The sequence below is a fragment of the Mustela nivalis genome (genome assembly GCF_964662115.1).
Source record: "Mustela nivalis genome assembly, chromosome: X".
Classification (NCBI taxonomy): domain Eukaryota; kingdom Metazoa; phylum Chordata; class Mammalia; order Carnivora; family Mustelidae; genus Mustela; species Mustela nivalis.
Genome location: NC_139040.1, coordinates 90,385,105 through 90,402,535, shown reverse-complemented (window position 1 = coordinate 90,402,535; position 17,431 = coordinate 90,385,105).

Here is a 17,431-nt window from a genome sequence, read left to right as displayed (position 1 = left end):
GCCATCTAATGTTGCCTACAAGACACTCATTTTAGACCTAAAGACATCTGCAGATTGAAAGTGATTGGATGGAGAAAAACTATCATGCTAATGGACATTTAAAGAAAGACAGGGGAGGACAAGGGGAGATGGAGAGGAGAAGGGAGCTGAGGGAAATTGGAAGGGGAGGTGAACCATGAGAGACTATGACTCTGAAAAACAATCTGACGGTTTTGAAGGGGCGGGGTGTGGGAGGTTGGGGGAACCAGGTGGTGGGTATTAGGGAGGGCACGGATTGCATGGAGCACTGGGTGTGGTGCAAAAACAATGAATACTGTTATCCTGAAAAGAAATAAAAAATTTTTAAAAAAAGAAAGCCAGGGTAGCCATACCTGTATAATGATTTTAAACCAAAGAATGTATCAAGACATGAAAAAGAGCATTATGTCATAATTAAGAGGTCTATCTATCAAGAAGATCTAACAATTGTAAATATACATGCCTCCAACTTGGGAGCACATAAATACATAAATCAATGGATAACAAACATAAAGAAACTTATGGATAATAATAAAATATTATCCACTTAACACCCCATGCATAGCAATGGACAGATCATCTAAACAGAAAATCAATAAGGAAACAATGGCTTTGAATGACTCACTGGACCAGATGAATTTAACAGGTACATTTCATCCTAAAGCAGCAGAATACACATTTTTTTAGTGCACATGGAACATTCTCCACAATAGATTACTGGGTCACAAATCAGCCCTCAACAAGTACAAAAAATGGAGATCTTACAATGCATATTTTCTTTTTTTTAAATTTATTTATTTTCAGAAAAACTGTATTCATTATTTTTTCATCACACCCAGTGCTCCATGCAATCCGTGCCCTCTATAATACCCACCACCTGGTTCCCCCAACCTCCCACCTTCCTACCACTTCAAACCCCTCAGATTGTTTTACAGAGTTCATAGTCTCTCATGATTCACCTCCCCTTCCAATTTACCCCAACTCCCTTATCCTCTCTAACACCCCTTGTGCTCCATCATATTTGTTATGCTCCACAAAAAAGTGAAACCATATGATAATTGACTGTCTCTGCTTGACTTATTTCACTCAGCATAATCTCTTCCAGTCCCGTCCATCTTGCTTCAAAAGTTGGGTATTCATCCTTTCTGATGGAGGCATAATATTCCATAGTGTATGTGGACCACATCTTCCTTATCCATTCGTCTGTTGAAGGGCATCTTGGTTCTTTCCATAGTTTGGCGACCGTGGCCATTGCTGCTATAAACATTGGGGAACAGATGGCCCTTCTTTTCATGACATCTGTATCTTTGGGGTAAATACCCAGGAGTGCAATTGCAGGGTCATAGGGAAGTTCTATTTTTAATTTCTTGAAAAATCTCCACACTGTTCTCCAAAGAGGCTGCACCAACTTGCATTCCCACCAACAGTGTAAGAGGGTTCCCCTTTCTCCACATCCTCTCCAACACATATTGTTTCCTGTTTTGTTAATTTTGGCCATTCTAACTGGTGTAAGGTGATATCTCAATGTGGTCTTAATTTGAATCTCCCTGAGGGCTAGTGATGAACATTTTTTCATGTGTCTGATAGCCATTTGTATGTCGTGATTGGAGAAGGGTCTGTTCATATCTTCTGCCCATTTTTTGATATGTTTGCCTGTTTCATGTGTGTTGAGTTTGAGGAGTTCATTATAGATCCTGGATATCAACCTTTTGTCTGTACTGTCATTTGCAAATATCTTCTCCCATTCTGTGGGTTGCCTCTTTGTTTTTTTGACTGTTTCCTTTGCTGTTCAGAAGCCTTTGATTTTGATGAAGTCCCAAAAGTTTATTTTTACTTTTGTTTCCTTTGCCTTTGGAGACATATCTTGAAAGAAGTTGCTGTGGCTATTATCAAAGAGATTACTGCCTATGTTACACTGTACACAAAGATAAACTCAAAATGGATAAAAGACCTCAACGTGAGACAGGAATTCATCAGAATCCTAGAGGAGAATATAGGCAATGCATATTTTCTGACCACAATGTTATGAAACTTAAAGTCAACCACAAGAAAAAAATTGGAAATACCACAAATACATGGAGATTAAAGAACATCCAACTAAAAAATCAATGGGCTAACCAGGAAATTAAAGAAGAAATAAAATTTTAAAAAATGAGAGCAAATGAAAATTAAAACACAGTAGTCCAAAACATTTGGGATGCAGCAAAGGCAGTCTTAAGAGGGAAGTATATTGTAATCCAGGCTTACCTCAATAAGCAAGAAAAGTCTCAAATTCATAACCTAACCTTACACCTAAAGGAGCTAGAAAAGGAACAGTTAGTAAAGTCTAAAGCCAGCAGAATAAGGGAAATAATAAAGACTAGAGCAGAAATAAATGAAATAGAAACAAACAAACCCAGAACAGATCAACAAAACTAAGAGCTAGTTCCCTGAAAGAATAAAATCAATCAACCTCTAGCCAGACTTATCAAAAAGAAAAGAGAAGGGGCACCTGGGTGGCTCATTTGGTTAAGCCACCACCTTTGGCTCAGGTCATGATCCCAGGGTCCTCAGATTGAGCCCCACATGAGGCTCCTTGCTGATCCAAAAGACTGCTTCTCCCCTGCCTGCCATTCCCCCATTTGTGCTTTCTCTCTCTCTCTCTCTCTCTCTCTCTCTCTCTCTCTGTCAAATAAATAAATAAAAACATTTTAAAAAAAGAAAAGAGAAATGACCTACAAAACTTAACTCATGAATGAAAAAGGAAAGATCACAACCAACACCACAAAAATACAAATAATCATAATAAAATATGATAAAAAATTATATGACAACAAACTGGGCAAACTGGAGGAAATGGACAAATTCTTACAATCACACAAACTGCTAAAACTTAAATAGGATGAAATCAAAGATTTAACAGACCCATAACCAGCAAAGAAATCGAATCAGTAGCCACAAATCTCCCAACAAACAGAAGTCCAGGGCCAGATGGCTTCCCAGGGGAGTTCTACCAGATATTTAAAGAAGAGTTAATACATATCCATCTCAAATTGTTCCCTCCCCCGCAAAAAAAAGAAATAGAAGGAAAGCTTTCAAATTCCTTCTACAAGGCTAACATTACCTTGATTCTAAAATAGAGAAAGACACCACTAAAAAGGAGAATTATAGGCCAATATCCCTGATGAACATGGATGCAAAAATTCTCAACAAGATGCTAGGAAATAAAATCTAACAGTACATTATAGAATTATTCACCACAATGAAGTGGGATTTATTCCTGCACTGTAGAGTTGGTTCAATATTTGCAAATCAATAAACATGATAGACCACATCAATGAAAGAAAGGATTAGAATGACATGATCCTCTCAATAGATACAGAAAAAGCATTTGTCAAAATACAGCAACCATTCTTGATTAAAAAAAAAAACTCAACAAAATAGGTATAGATGGAACATGCCTCAACACTATAAAGTCCATATATGACAGACTCATACCTAATATCATCCTCATTAGGAAAACCTGAGAGCTTTACCTCTACAGTCAGGAACAAGACAGGATGTCCACTCACATCATTACTATTTTACATAGTAATAGAAGTTTCAGCCTTAGCGATCAGACAACAAAAAGAAATAAAAGGCATCCAAATCGACAAGAAAGTCAAACTTTCACTTTTTAGAAAACCTGAAAGAGTCCACCAGAAAATTAAAAAACTAAAACATGAACCCAAGAAAGTCACAGGATATAAAATCAGTCTACAGAAATTTTGTCTTTCTACACACCAATGGTGAAGCATCAGAAACAGAAATCAAGGAATCAATCCCATTTACAGCTACCAAAAACAATAAGGTGCCTAGGAATAAACCTAATCAAAGAGGCAAAATGTGTATGCTACCCAGAACAATCTACACATTCAATGCAATCCCTATCAAAATACCACCAGCATTCTTTTTTTTCACAAAGGTAAAAGAAACAATCCCCAAATGTGTATGGAATCAGAAAATTCCGGACTTTGGGCTATATTACAAAGTTGTAGCCATCATGACCGTATGGTACTGGCACAAAAATAGATGTGTTAATCAATGGAACAGAATAAAAAACCAGAAAAAGACCCACAGCTAAAAAGTCAACTACTCTTCAACAAAGCAGGAAAGAATATCAAATGGAAAAAACACAGTCTCTTCAACAAATGGTGTTGGGAAAATTGGACAGCCACATGCAGAAGAATGAAACTGGATCACTTTCTTACACCATATACAAAAATTAACTCAAATTCCTGAATGTGAGACAGGAAACCATCAAAATCATAGAGGAGAACATAGGCAGCAACCTCTTTGACTTCAGCTGGAGCAGCTCCTTACTAGACACATCACCAGAGGCAAGGAAAACAAAGCAAAAATGAATTATTGGGACTTCATCAAGATCAAAAGCTTCTGCACAGCAAAGGCAAAAATCAGCAAAACTAAAGGCAGTCTGTGGAATGTGAGAAGATATTTGCAAATGACGTATCTGATAAAGGCTTAGTATCCAAAATCTAGAAATAATTTATCAAACTCAACACCCCCAAAATAAATAATTCAGTCAAGAAGGGGGCAGAACACATGAATATACACCTTTCCAAAGAAGACATCTAACTGGCTATCAGATACATGAAAAGATGCTCAACATCACTCATCATCAGGGAAATACAAATCCAGTCAAAATGAGATAACCACCTCACACCTGTCAGAATGGCTAAAATCAACAACACAAGAAGCAAGAGCTTTCGGCAAGGATGTGGAGAAAGGGAAACCCTCTTACACTGTTGGTGGGAATGCAGACTGGTGCAGCCACTCTGGAAAACAATATGGAAGTTCCTCATAAAGTCAAGTTGTACCCTACAACTCAGCAATTGAACTACTAGGTATTTACTCAAAGGATGTAAAAATACAGACTTGAAAGGGTACAGACACCCCCAGCTTATAGCAGCACTATCAACAATAGCCAAACTATGGAGAAGGCCCAAATGTCCATCAACTAATGAATGGATAAAGAAGATGTGGTAGACACACACACACACACACACACACACACACACACACACACACACACACGCACACACACACACGCACGGGGGGGGGTGAGAAATATTACTTGGCTCTCAGAAAGAATGAAATCCTGCCATTTGCAATGACATGAATGGAGCTAGAGTCTGTTACGCTAAGCAAAATATGTCAGTCAGGGAAAGATATATCCCATATGATTTCACTCATATGTGGGATTTAAGGAACAAAAGAGATGAACATAGGGGGGAGGGGAGGAAGAGAAAGAAACCATAAGAGACTCTTAAAGATAGAGAACAAACTAATGGAGGCTGATGGAGGGAGGTGGGTGGGGAATGGGCTAGATGGGTGATGGGTATTAAGGAGAACACTTGTTATGATGAACACTGAATATTATGTGTAAGTGAGGAATCACTGAATTCTATTCCGAAACCAGTATTGCACTTCATGTTAACTAACTAGAATTTACATAAAAATTTGAAGAATAAAATACCAACAAAATTTTCTCTGACTTTGATTTTCTGCAGTTTGAATACGATAAGTCTAGGTGCAGATTTTTTGGATGTTTTAGGGGGTGAGATGACAAAATATTTTTTAAGTTTTTCTTTAAATTCTCCATAGTTAACACTGTAATAGCAATTTCAGGTGTACAATATAGTTATTCAACACTTCCATGCAACACCTGGTAGACATCACAACAAGTGTACTCCTTAATCTCCATCACCTATTTAATCCACCCCCCACCCACCTCCCCTCTGATAACTATCAGTATGTTCTCTGTAGTTAAAGAGTCTGTTTCTTGGTTTGCTTCTCTCTCTTTCTTTTTCCCCCTTTGCTCATTTGTACTGTTTCTTAAATTCCACAGATGAGTGAAATCATGTCTCCGACTTATTTCCCTTAGCATAATACACTCTAGCTCCATTCATGTCATTGCAAGTGGCAAGGTTTTATTCTTCTTTATGGCTGAGTAATATCCCACTGTGTGTGTGTGTGTGTGTGTGTGTGTGTGTGTGTGTGTGTATTACTTCTTCTTCATCCATTCAACAGTCAGTGGACACTTGGGTGATTTCCATAATGAGACTATTGTAAATAAAGCTGCTATAAACATCAGGGAACATGTATTCTTTTCAGTTAGTATTTTTGTATTCTTTGGGTAAATACCTAATAGTACAATTACTGGATTGAAGGGTACTTCTATATTTAACTTTCTGAGGAAACCCCATACTGTTTTCCAGAGTGGCTGCACCAGTTTGCATTCCCACCAACAGTGCAAAAGAGTTCTTTTTTCTCCACATCCTCACCAACACCTAGTGTTTCTTGTGTTGTTGATTTTAGCTATTTTGACAGGTGTGTGGTTATTTCTTACTGTAGTTTTTTTTTTTTAATTTAGATTCCATTCACCAACATATATAGTTTTATATATAGTGTTCAATAATTCATCAGTTACATATAAGACCCAGTGCTCATCCCATCATGTGCCCTCCTTAATGCCCATCACCCAATTACCCTATCCCTCCATGATCCTTCCCTCCAGCAACCATCAGTTTGTTTCCTATAGGTAAGAGTCTCTCATGATGACACTGATGATTTCCCATTTAGTTCTCCCTCCATTCTCCTATGATCCTCTGCACTGTTTCTTATATACCACATATGAGTGAAACCATATGATAATTGTCTTTCTCTGATTGACTTATTTTGCTCAGCATAATACCCTCCAGTTCCATCTACATTACTGTAAATGGTAAATACTCATCCTTTCTGATGGCTGAGTTATATTTCATTATACATATATGTGTGTATACCACATCTTTATCCATTTATCTGTTGAAGGACATATTGGCTCTTTCCACAGTTTGGCTATTGTCGATATTGTTGCTATGAACACTGGGGGGTACAGGTGCCCCTTCAGATCACTACATTTGTATCTTTGTGTTAAATACCTTGTAGTGCAATTGCTGGGTCATAGGGTGGCTCTATTTTTTCACATCTTGAGGAACCTCCATACTGTTTTACATAGTAAAACATAGATGGCTTTTATGATATTGAGGTATAATCCCTCTATCCCTACACTGTGGGAGTTTGAATCAGGAAATAATTCTGTATTTCGTCAAATGCTGTTTCTGCATCTATTGAGAAATTCACATGGTTCTTGTCCTTTCTTTTATTAATGTGATGCATCACATTGATTTGTGAAAGTTGAACCAACCTTGCAAGCTAGGAATAAATCTTACTTGGTCATGGTTAATAATCCCTTTAATGTACTGTTGGATCCTATTGGGTAGTACCTTGTGAGAATTTTGGCCTCCATGTTCATCAGGGATAATGGTCTATAATTCTCCTTTTTGGTGGGGTCTTTGTCTGGTTTTGGGATCAAGGTCATGCTGGCCTCATAAAATGAGTTTGGAAGTTTTCCTTCCATTTCTATTTTTTGAAACACCTTCAGGAGAATAGGTATTAGTTCTTCTTTAAATACTTGGTAGAATTCCCCTAGGAAACCACCCAGCCCTGGACTCTTGTTTGTTGGCAGATTTTTGATTACTGCTTCAGTTTCCTTGCTGATTATGGATCTGTTCAGGTTTTCAGTTTTGGTAGTTCATAAATTTCCAGGAAGGCATCCATTTCTTCCAGATTGCCTAATTTCTTGGCATATAGTTGCTCATAATATGTCCTTAAAGTTATCTGTATTTCCTTGGTGTTGGTCATGACCTCTCCTCTTTCATTCATAATTTTATTAATTTAGTTCCTTTTCCTTTTCTTTTGCATAAGTCTGGAGAGAGGGTTTTTTTTTGTTTTTTTTTTTGTTTTTTGTTTTTTTTACTTTATTCATTCTTTCAGAAAACCAGCTTCTAATTTCATTAATCTGTTCTACTGCTCTTTCAGTTTATATTTCATAGAATTCTGCTATAATCATTATTATTTCTCTTCTCCTGCTTAGTATAGGCTTAATTTCTGTTCTTTCTCTAGCTCTTTAGGTGTAGGGTTAACTTGTGTATTTGAGATTTTTCTAAATTTTTGAGAAAGGCTTGTATTGTTATATACTTCCCTCCTAGGACAACCTTTGTGTATCCCAAAGGTTTTGAACAGTTGTGCTTTCATTTCCAGTTACTTCCATGAGTTTTTAAATTTTTCATTAATTTCCTGGTTGGCCCAATTCATTCTTTAGTAGGATGCACTTTACCCTCCAAACATCTGAGTTCCTTCCAAATTTCCTCTTGTGATTGAGTTCAAGTTTCAATGCATTGTGGTCTGAAAATACACAGGGAATAATCCCAATCTTTTGGTACCAGTTGAGACCTGATTTGTGACTCAGTATGTGATCAATTGTTGAGAATGTTCTACGTGCATGAGAAAAAATGTGTATTATGTTGCCTTAGAATAGAATATTCTGAATATATCTGTGAAGTCCATCTGGTCCAGTGTGTCATTCAAAGCCCTTATTTCCCTGTTGATCCTCTGCTTAGATGATCTTTCCACTGCTGTGAGTGAGGTGTTGAAGTCCCCTACTATTATTTTATTATTATCAGCATGTTTCTTTAATTTAGTTATAAATTGGTTTATATAATTGGCTGCTACCAAGTTAGGAACATAAATGTTTATAATTGTTACACCTTCTGGTTGGATAGACTCTTTAAGTTTGATATAATGTCCCTCTTCATCCCTTACTACAGTCTTTGGTTTAAAATCTAATTTGTTTGCTATGATGGTTTCTACCCCATCTGTCTTTTAATGTCCTTTACCATGGTAAAATTTTCTTTAGCTGCTAGTCTCAAGAATCTTGAAAGTGTAAATCCTAATAGTCAGAACCAAAAATCAAGGAGGGGACAAAAAGCAGAACTTTTTACTTTTCATATGTCTCCAAATAACTTAATGTACATCTGTCATCTAAAAAAGGGGGGGGGGTTCCTCTCTTCTAGTTTCTAGATGTCTGTCATGGGATCTGAGGGACTTCTTAAAGACAACTTATAACTTAAGTAAAATGGATTATTCCCACTGAAATTCTGTCTGCAACCTGTCAAGTAGGCCCCTGCTGACCATCTGCAAGAGGTGCCAGGGGAGCCACATTACTTTCTGCTCAGGTCATAATAGCTGCCTCACCCAGAATGCAAATGAGCATATATAGCCTCCAATTTCAGAATATTGTCTTTTCCTGCACTGGTCCTGGGGCAAGTAATGCAGGTTAAGATAGGGCACATCAGGCTGTGTTGCCTCACCTTCACTACAATGGCTCGGTGATTCTTCTGACTTGAGCTCTTTCCCATGATTCCCTGGAAGGTGGTAGACTCCCTAGGGTATCCATGGAGTTGGATTAAAACTGAGATAGGAGAAATAGGAAAATTAGTGGCAACTGCTTGGTCAAAACAATTCTTGGGCCCAAGAGATTGTGCTAGAGGAGTCTGAACCAGACATTTTTGACTCCTCTCTTTCTTTCACACTTCACAATTCTTCCCTTACAACTGGATTTACCTTCAAATTTTCCCATAAATTGATCACCTTTTCATCCTTTTCACCATTACCCCTTTGTTCTAAGCTACCATTCACTCACTGTAGCCTCTGTATTCACCCCCTTCTTTCTACCATTACCCTTCTATCATGTTTTCCTTATAGAAGTCAGAGGAGTGCTTTTATTTCTCAATTCAGATCATATTGCTCCTATGCTCCAAATCCTCCAATGACTTATAATCTCATTCGTAGTAAAAACTCAAAGATCTTACAATGGCATACAGATCCCTGCATGATCTTTTGCTCTATAACATCAGGCCCCATTACATTGCCTCACGCTCACTTTCTTCTAGCCATATTTGGCTTTCTTATTGGTCCTTGGACATATTGAATGTGCCCCAGCCACAGAGGCTTTGTACCAGCTGTTTTCTCTGCCTGGAAAAAATCTTCCCCCAAATATTTAAATAATTAATCCCTTCACTTTCTTTAGATATTAATAAAAATAATACCTTTTCAGTGGGATCTTCACTGATTGCTCTATTTAAAGTAGCAGCTATACCTATACTCATTTTGCCTCTTCTGTGTTTTTTTAAGTACTTAGCAGCCTTTAATGCATTTACTTAATTTGTTCATAATCCATCTCTTCTCTACAATATAAACTGTATTAGAACAAGTAATTTTTTAAGATTTTATTCATTTATTTGTCTGAAAGAGGGAGAGTGAGAAAGAGCACTAGCAAGAGGAGTGGCAGGCAGAGGGAGAGCAGGATCCCCACCAAGCAAGGGACCCAATGCAGGGCTTGATCCCCGTACCCTGGGATCATGACCTGAACTGAAGAGAGATGCTTAACTGACTGAGCCACCCAGGTGTCTCAGGGCAAGTATTTTTTTAACTGTATATTTCCAGCACCTAACAAAGGGCCTGCTGTTAGTAGGTGCTCAAATATATGTTAAGTGAATTTTCTTAAAGGATGACCATGTTTCATCTCTTACACTGTTGGTGGAAATGTAAGCTGATACAGTGACTCTGGAAAACAGTATGGAGGTTCCTCAAGAAGTTAAAAATTGACCTACCCTATGACCTAGCAATTGCACTAAGTATTTACCCCCAAAGATACAAAAGTAATGATCCAAAGGGGCACATGCACTCCAAAGTTTATAACCAATGTCTACAATAGGCAAACTATGGAAAGAGCCCAGATATCCATTGACAGATGAATGAAAGAAGATGTGGTACACACACACACACACACACACACACATTGGAATATTACTCAGCCATCAGAAATGATGAATACTCACCATTTACATCTATGTAGATGGAAATGGAGGGAGGGAAATAAATCAGTCAGAGAAAGATAATTATATGGTTTCACTCATATGTGGAATATAAGGGGCAGCATACAGGATCATAGGGGAAGAGGAGGAAAACTGAATGCGAAGTCATCAGAGAGGGAGGCAAACCATGAGAGACTCTTACTATAGGAAAAGACTGAGGATTGCTGGGGGTGGTGGAAGGATCAGGTAATTAGGTGATGGGCATTAAGGAGGGCACGTGATTTGATGAGTACTGGGTGTTAATATGTAGCCTATGAATTATTGAACTCTATGTCTGAAATTAATGATGTACTAGATATTGACTAATTGGATTTAAATTTTAAAAAGTTAAAATGCCCATCATTCAGAAAAATATTCCTTTCCTAAGCTGGGTTTCAGTTTCCCCCATTGATAACATAAGGGAGTTGGAATAGGAGGTTTCTCAGGTCTTTTGCATCTCTGTGACTAAGTCTAGAGATCTGGGTAAAAGCACAGTCTCTGGAGGCAGATTTCTTAAGATTCTTTACCTACTACTTTGTGACAAGTTACTTCACCTTTCTGGGTCTCTTGATTTTCTTACCTGAAAATGAAGATGATAAAAATATACAGTGTCTCCAAAGGTTGCTCTGGAAATTAAATAAGATCATCCATATAAGTGCTTTAACACAGAACATGGCAGAAAATAAATATTAACTATTGCTTTTAGGGTGATGATTAGCAAGTAGCCACATTAACAGCCTTCCTTAGGCTCAAAACCAGCTTTGGTAGCTGATGGTATAAAAAAACAAAACAACTTCCATAATAACAAACTCACCTGAGGTTCATATGCAGCTCATATGCGATTCATATGCATACAGCTGGTCTAGTCCCCTTCCCCCACCCCATTACTAAGACAGAAGAACAGCTTGTTCCCTTGTAACCTGATGTCCCTGGATAAGAAGGAGGGGGAGAGAGGCAACGTGTGATTGCCATGGCCACCCGCTGCATCTCAGATTCCACAGACAGAAGCAGGGCATGGGGGCCTATTCACAATCACCCATACACCTGAACATGAGTGGTTTCAAGTCAGGCTGTGTGGAATACGTGTGGTCCCACTGTCAGAGGCTCATTCCAGAGTTTCTGCTAAGAGGGCAGAGGGTGATGTTCAAAGCCATCATCAGCAAACATGATTCAGACAGCTAGCCTGGTCTTTGGGGCCAGAGGCACATGGCTTGCCAGAGAAAGAGGTTGTGGATAGGTTACCAGAATGGAAGCTAGAAAAGGTAACCAATGAATAAGCCCAATAATAATAATGGTAATATTAATAATAGCTGACATTTCTTATGTATTTATTGTGTACCAGGTGCTTTATACAGGCCTTCATTTAATTCTCCAGTGAACTCAGTAATTCTCAACCCTAGCTACACATTGGAGAACTTTGAAAACAAGATCTGTGCCCAGACTTCTCTGTACCAATTAAATCAGAATTTCTGGCATTGAAAATAATTTTCCCAGGTAATTATAATGTATATGCATGGTTGAAAACCACTGCATGAGGGGTATATATATAAAATATTTTACAGGTGAGAAAAATTTAATTCATAAAATTTGCACCAGGTCACCCAGTTAAGAACCAGCACTAGGATATACACTGCTTTGAATTCAGTACTACACACTCTGTGCCACAAGGAGAAAGCTTGCACTCAGGACTTAGGGCAAGAACTCCATTTTAACAGAACTGGTGCATTGTGATGGGGCCACGTGTGGCTTGGGATGAACCTCTTGTACCTCATCCTGAGGTCAAGTATGAGATGCCTTATTCCAGAGACTGATCAAGCAATACCATGAGCAACTGCTGCTGTTTGGGGGACTTCCTGCTTCAGTCAATATCTTAAATATCTTAGTAAATATATTGGTAAATATCTTAGTGGTAAGTATCACAAAGATATCCAGCTCCCATTCACCTTCCTCTGCTTCTTCTGTCCATCTGATCCAGGCATCATGAAACAGCATCAGTATCATTAAAATATTATTCCCTTAAGCATGGTGTGTATACCACTTGAGGTTCACAAGATGATTTAGGGAGTAAAAAGATGAACATTTAAAAAATTTCAATAGCTATGTATTCATCTTAATATATATCAGGAATATATTTTATATATTCATTAAGAATATATATTTATTTATATCCAATACCTACAATCCATAATTTCACAAATATTATTTAGAACAAGACTAAATTAATTTAAAATATTGAAAATTACTTGAGTTAAAGTAAAATATTAAGCAAATAATCAATGAAGGTGATTAGCACAAAAACAGACCTCCAAAATTCAGAACGGGAGAGATGAATGGTCATTTCTTGTTTAGGGCATTCATTTGTTCACTCAAGCATTTATTCATTCAAAGGGCATTTTCTGAATAACAAGTATGTGCCAAGAATCATGTTAGATGCAATATAGATGAATAAGAACTGGTTCTTGCTTTCAAAGTCTCACATAAAAGTAAATATACATAGGCAATTCAATATAAATAAGCATAAGGCATAGTAGGAGTTATAAGGGTGGGCAGGTTATGGAGATATGGACAGGGACTTCCAAAAAGAAGTGACTTAGCCATGTAAATGAGAGAGGGAGAGGACGCCAAACTGAGGACAGTAGTAACAAAACACAGAAGTGAGAAACAGCAGGGTATAAATGTGTAATAGTTGGCTGAGAGGGGGAGGATGATGGAGGGAATACTCAGTTATTAGAGCAAAAGATACAAAATGGAGAAGTGGAGAGAGAACACCGGGAAAATCTGCTGAGACTTGATTATTGCACTCCATGAAAAGGGGTTTGAGTCTTATTATTTGGACAGACTTGGCTTTGATCCTGGGAGAGAAGCTAAGTACTCAAATCCTAGTTCAGCTACTTTTTTTTTTTTTAACTGTGTGTCAGTGGACAAGTTACCCTAATCTTTCTGAGCTTCTGTTTTTTCATCTGCCAAGTGGGAAAATTAATAGTACTACTTTCTTAGCATTAATTGTAGAGGGTTAAATGATATATCATTTATAAATCACTTTTCAAGATGCTTGGCATACAAGTTAAGTCCTACTCTGACTGTTCCTCCCTGTTTTTCTCTTTAGAGAACAGCATGTGTTTATAATATGAGCCTGTCTGTATTACTCTCTCACTTCATCTCCATATTCAACAAATTAAAGAACATCTGCCATGTAGCAGACCTATTTTATTTCACTTAATTTGTGCAACAGCCCTGTTGACAGGATGACTGTATGATGAAAAGTCAAGGGAAAAGGGCAGGACTGCTACGCTACCCTGACTAGAGCAGCTATGCTTTGCTTTCTCCACAAAACTTAAGGTGCAATGGGGCCCACATTTCTTTTTTTTTTTCTTCATAGTTAAAAACCGTGAAGAACTATTTTCCCAAATATGTAGGAGGAAAATGCTTGGTGTCTCTGTGTTAAGAATTTGCATGAGAGGCTATGGACTCCAAAAAACAATCTGAAGGGTTTGAAGTGGTGGGGGGGTGGGAGGTTGGGGTACCGGGTGGTGGGTATTATGGAGGGCACAGATTGCATGGAGCACTGGGTGTGGTGAAAAAATAATGAATAATGTTTTTCTGAAAATAAATAAATTAATTTATAAAAAAAAAAGAATTTGCTCCAATGATCTCTACTAGCTTGTGAGTCTGGAGGCATTGGTATTCTTAAGAATTCTGTTGTTTTTTTTTCTCCCCATATATATTTTTTTAATTTGGTAAAGAACAAATAACATAAAATTTGTCTTCTTAACCATTTTTAAGTATATAGTTCAGTAGTCAAGTATATTCACACTCCTTTAAATCTCCAGATTATTATTATTTTTTAAAGATTTTATTTATTTATTTGCCAGAGAGAGAGAGAGAGAGAGCACACGCACAAGCAGGCAGAGTGGCAGGCAGAGTTAGAGAGAGAAGCAGGCTCCCCACTGAGCAAGGAGTCCGATGCAGGACTTGATCCTAGGACCCCGGGACCACAACCTGAGCCGAAGGCAGTGGCCCAACCAACTGAGCCACCCAGGCGTCCCCAGGTTATTTTTTAATTAAATAAAATACTATATGAGTATGTTCATTTTGTGATAATTTACTGGTGTGTAAACTTAGATTCATTTACTTTTCTGCGTGTTACATGGCAATAAATTTTTTCTCTTTTTTTAAGTGATAATATTGAACAATTTTTTAAATTGATAATATTGAACAAGTGTCTCTTGGCTAATTTATTGGTAAATAATCCAGCTGGCTTTCAAATGGGAGGTGATGTTAAGTTTCTTAAACGTAAAGCAAGAACAATATTTTTTAAAATGTCCTATACAGTTTAGAAGAGGGAAGAGATTCATTCCATGCAAAGACACCCTAACTAGCTTAAAAGAAAATACAGAACTCTTCTGGTCCAGATAAGATGGAATAGACTCATTCTCCCTACTCCTACTTTCTAGGTAAAAATATAAATCTTGGAAATGAAACTCTGATCTGGTGGTCCTTGAGACTCCCTTCTCCACTGAGAGGCACTAGGTAGCCAGGGAGTCTCCTGAAAGCAGGGGCCTTCCAGAACAAGTGACCTATTCTGGAAGCTTCTTCATGTCCAATGGTCTGAGAATTCCTTCCCCCAGACAGAGGGACCAGTTTGCCCTGGGAGGAGGGATCCTGTCACAAGTGGCCAAATGCATAAAGTGTTCTTCATGGAGACTCCCTTTCCCCACCTAGAGGCACCACACAACCTAGTTGAGGAAGCACCTTCTACCTGCACAGGCCCACCAGCACAGACCAGTGGGAGCCCCAGAGGCACCAGATAGCCTAAACAGATCAAAGCACAGCAAAGGCTCTGAAAATTAAACTGTTACTGAAACCACAGCACACAAAAGTAGGACAGGATCTATGTGCTAAACCTAAACAAGGAGACTGCCTGCTAAAATAGAGGATTTATATAGAAATAAAGTTTCCTAACACAATAGCCAAAATATTCAGGATACATTAAAAAATCACCTGTCATACCAAGAACCAGGAAAATAACTCAAATGAGAAAAAGACAATCAAATGACGCCAACACTGAGATGAATCATGTTGGGATTATCTGACAAAGATTTTAAAGAAGCCATTATAAAAATGCTTCAGTGAGCAATTATGAACATGCTAGAAACAAATGAAAAAATAGAGAATCTCAGCAAAGAAACAGAAGTTATAAAAAAGTGCCAAATGCAAACTTAAAAGTATATTAACAGAAAAAAAGCCCACTGGGTAATTATGTTGAATGAGAAAAAGCCAATCTGAAAAAGTTACATACTGTATGATTCCATTTATTTAAAGTTTTTTTGAAATGGCACTATCATAGAAATTTAGAACAGTTTACTGATTGTCAGGGCTTAGGGTTTTAGTTCAGGAGAGTTACTGCAAAGATAAAGAACAAAGTATTAGGATATTAATTGAGTAGTGTATTGCCCTGCTATGCACATAAAAGTTTCATTTAAAAATGAGGGTATTCAGGGGCTCCTGGGTGGCTCAGTGGGTTAAGTCTCTGCCTTCGGCTCAGGTCATGATCTCAGGGTCCTGGGATCAAGACCCATATCGGGCTCTCTGCTCAGCAGGGAGCCTGCTTCCCCCTCTCTCTGCCTGCCTCTTTGCCTACTTGTGATCTCCCTCTCTGTCAAATAAATAAATAAAATCTTAAACAAATAAAAAATAAAAACAAAAATGAGGGTATCCAATGCCACATAAAGCTTAAAAAATATAAATTCTGATGATGCTAAATATCTGTTTTGACTGTAGTTTACTCTTCCAAGTGGATATTTGGTTGTTCAGCTTAGGTTCTAAGTTGAACAACCTGGGTCTCCTGAAACAAAGATAAGTTGTTAGAGGAAATTCTACACACTTGGGGAGGAGTAAATGCAGAAATAATTGTCAAAATATTTAACAATTGGTTTAACCTGAGTACTAATCAATCAGAGGAGACATTGGTCCTAGAGCAAGGTTCTAGAAGCCCCTGTTGAACTGGATCATGGTGGAGCCTAGGAGATACATAGGGGAGGCCTAGGATAGTGATGGGAGCATTTGGAGAGCTTGAGTATTAAATAGCTATTTACTGGGTGGTATGAAAATGTTTCAAAATTTTTACAATCAATATGGCTTAAATACTGCATGATGGCTTCATATAAGTCCTGGATGTATTCATCATTTCTTCCTCACTGTTGGTGCTACTTGTTAAACGGTGTTTGCCACTATGAGGGATCTAAGATTTCTGAAAAACCATTTCCTATCCTGAAATTAGGGTAGAATTTGTCTTTTCCTAGGATCAATTCAGCCCAGACAGGAAATTTTCTAGGTGCTGAAGACCCTAAATGTCTGCCTTTAAGGAGCTTATACTCAGTGGGGGAGACTGATGTATAAATAGACAATGATCATAGAATATTATAAGTGCTATAATAGAGGAAGGGATTCTTAGACCAGCCTGGGGTTGAGGGTCAAGGTTCAGAGTAAGTTTCTGAAGCAGATTGCTTAAACTGAATTCCAAAGCATAAATAGAAATTACACAGATGAAAAGGATTAAGGAATAGGAGGCTGACGAGAGGACATTGCAGCAGTGAAAAAAGCATGATGTGAACAGGGAATTTTAAGCATAGGTC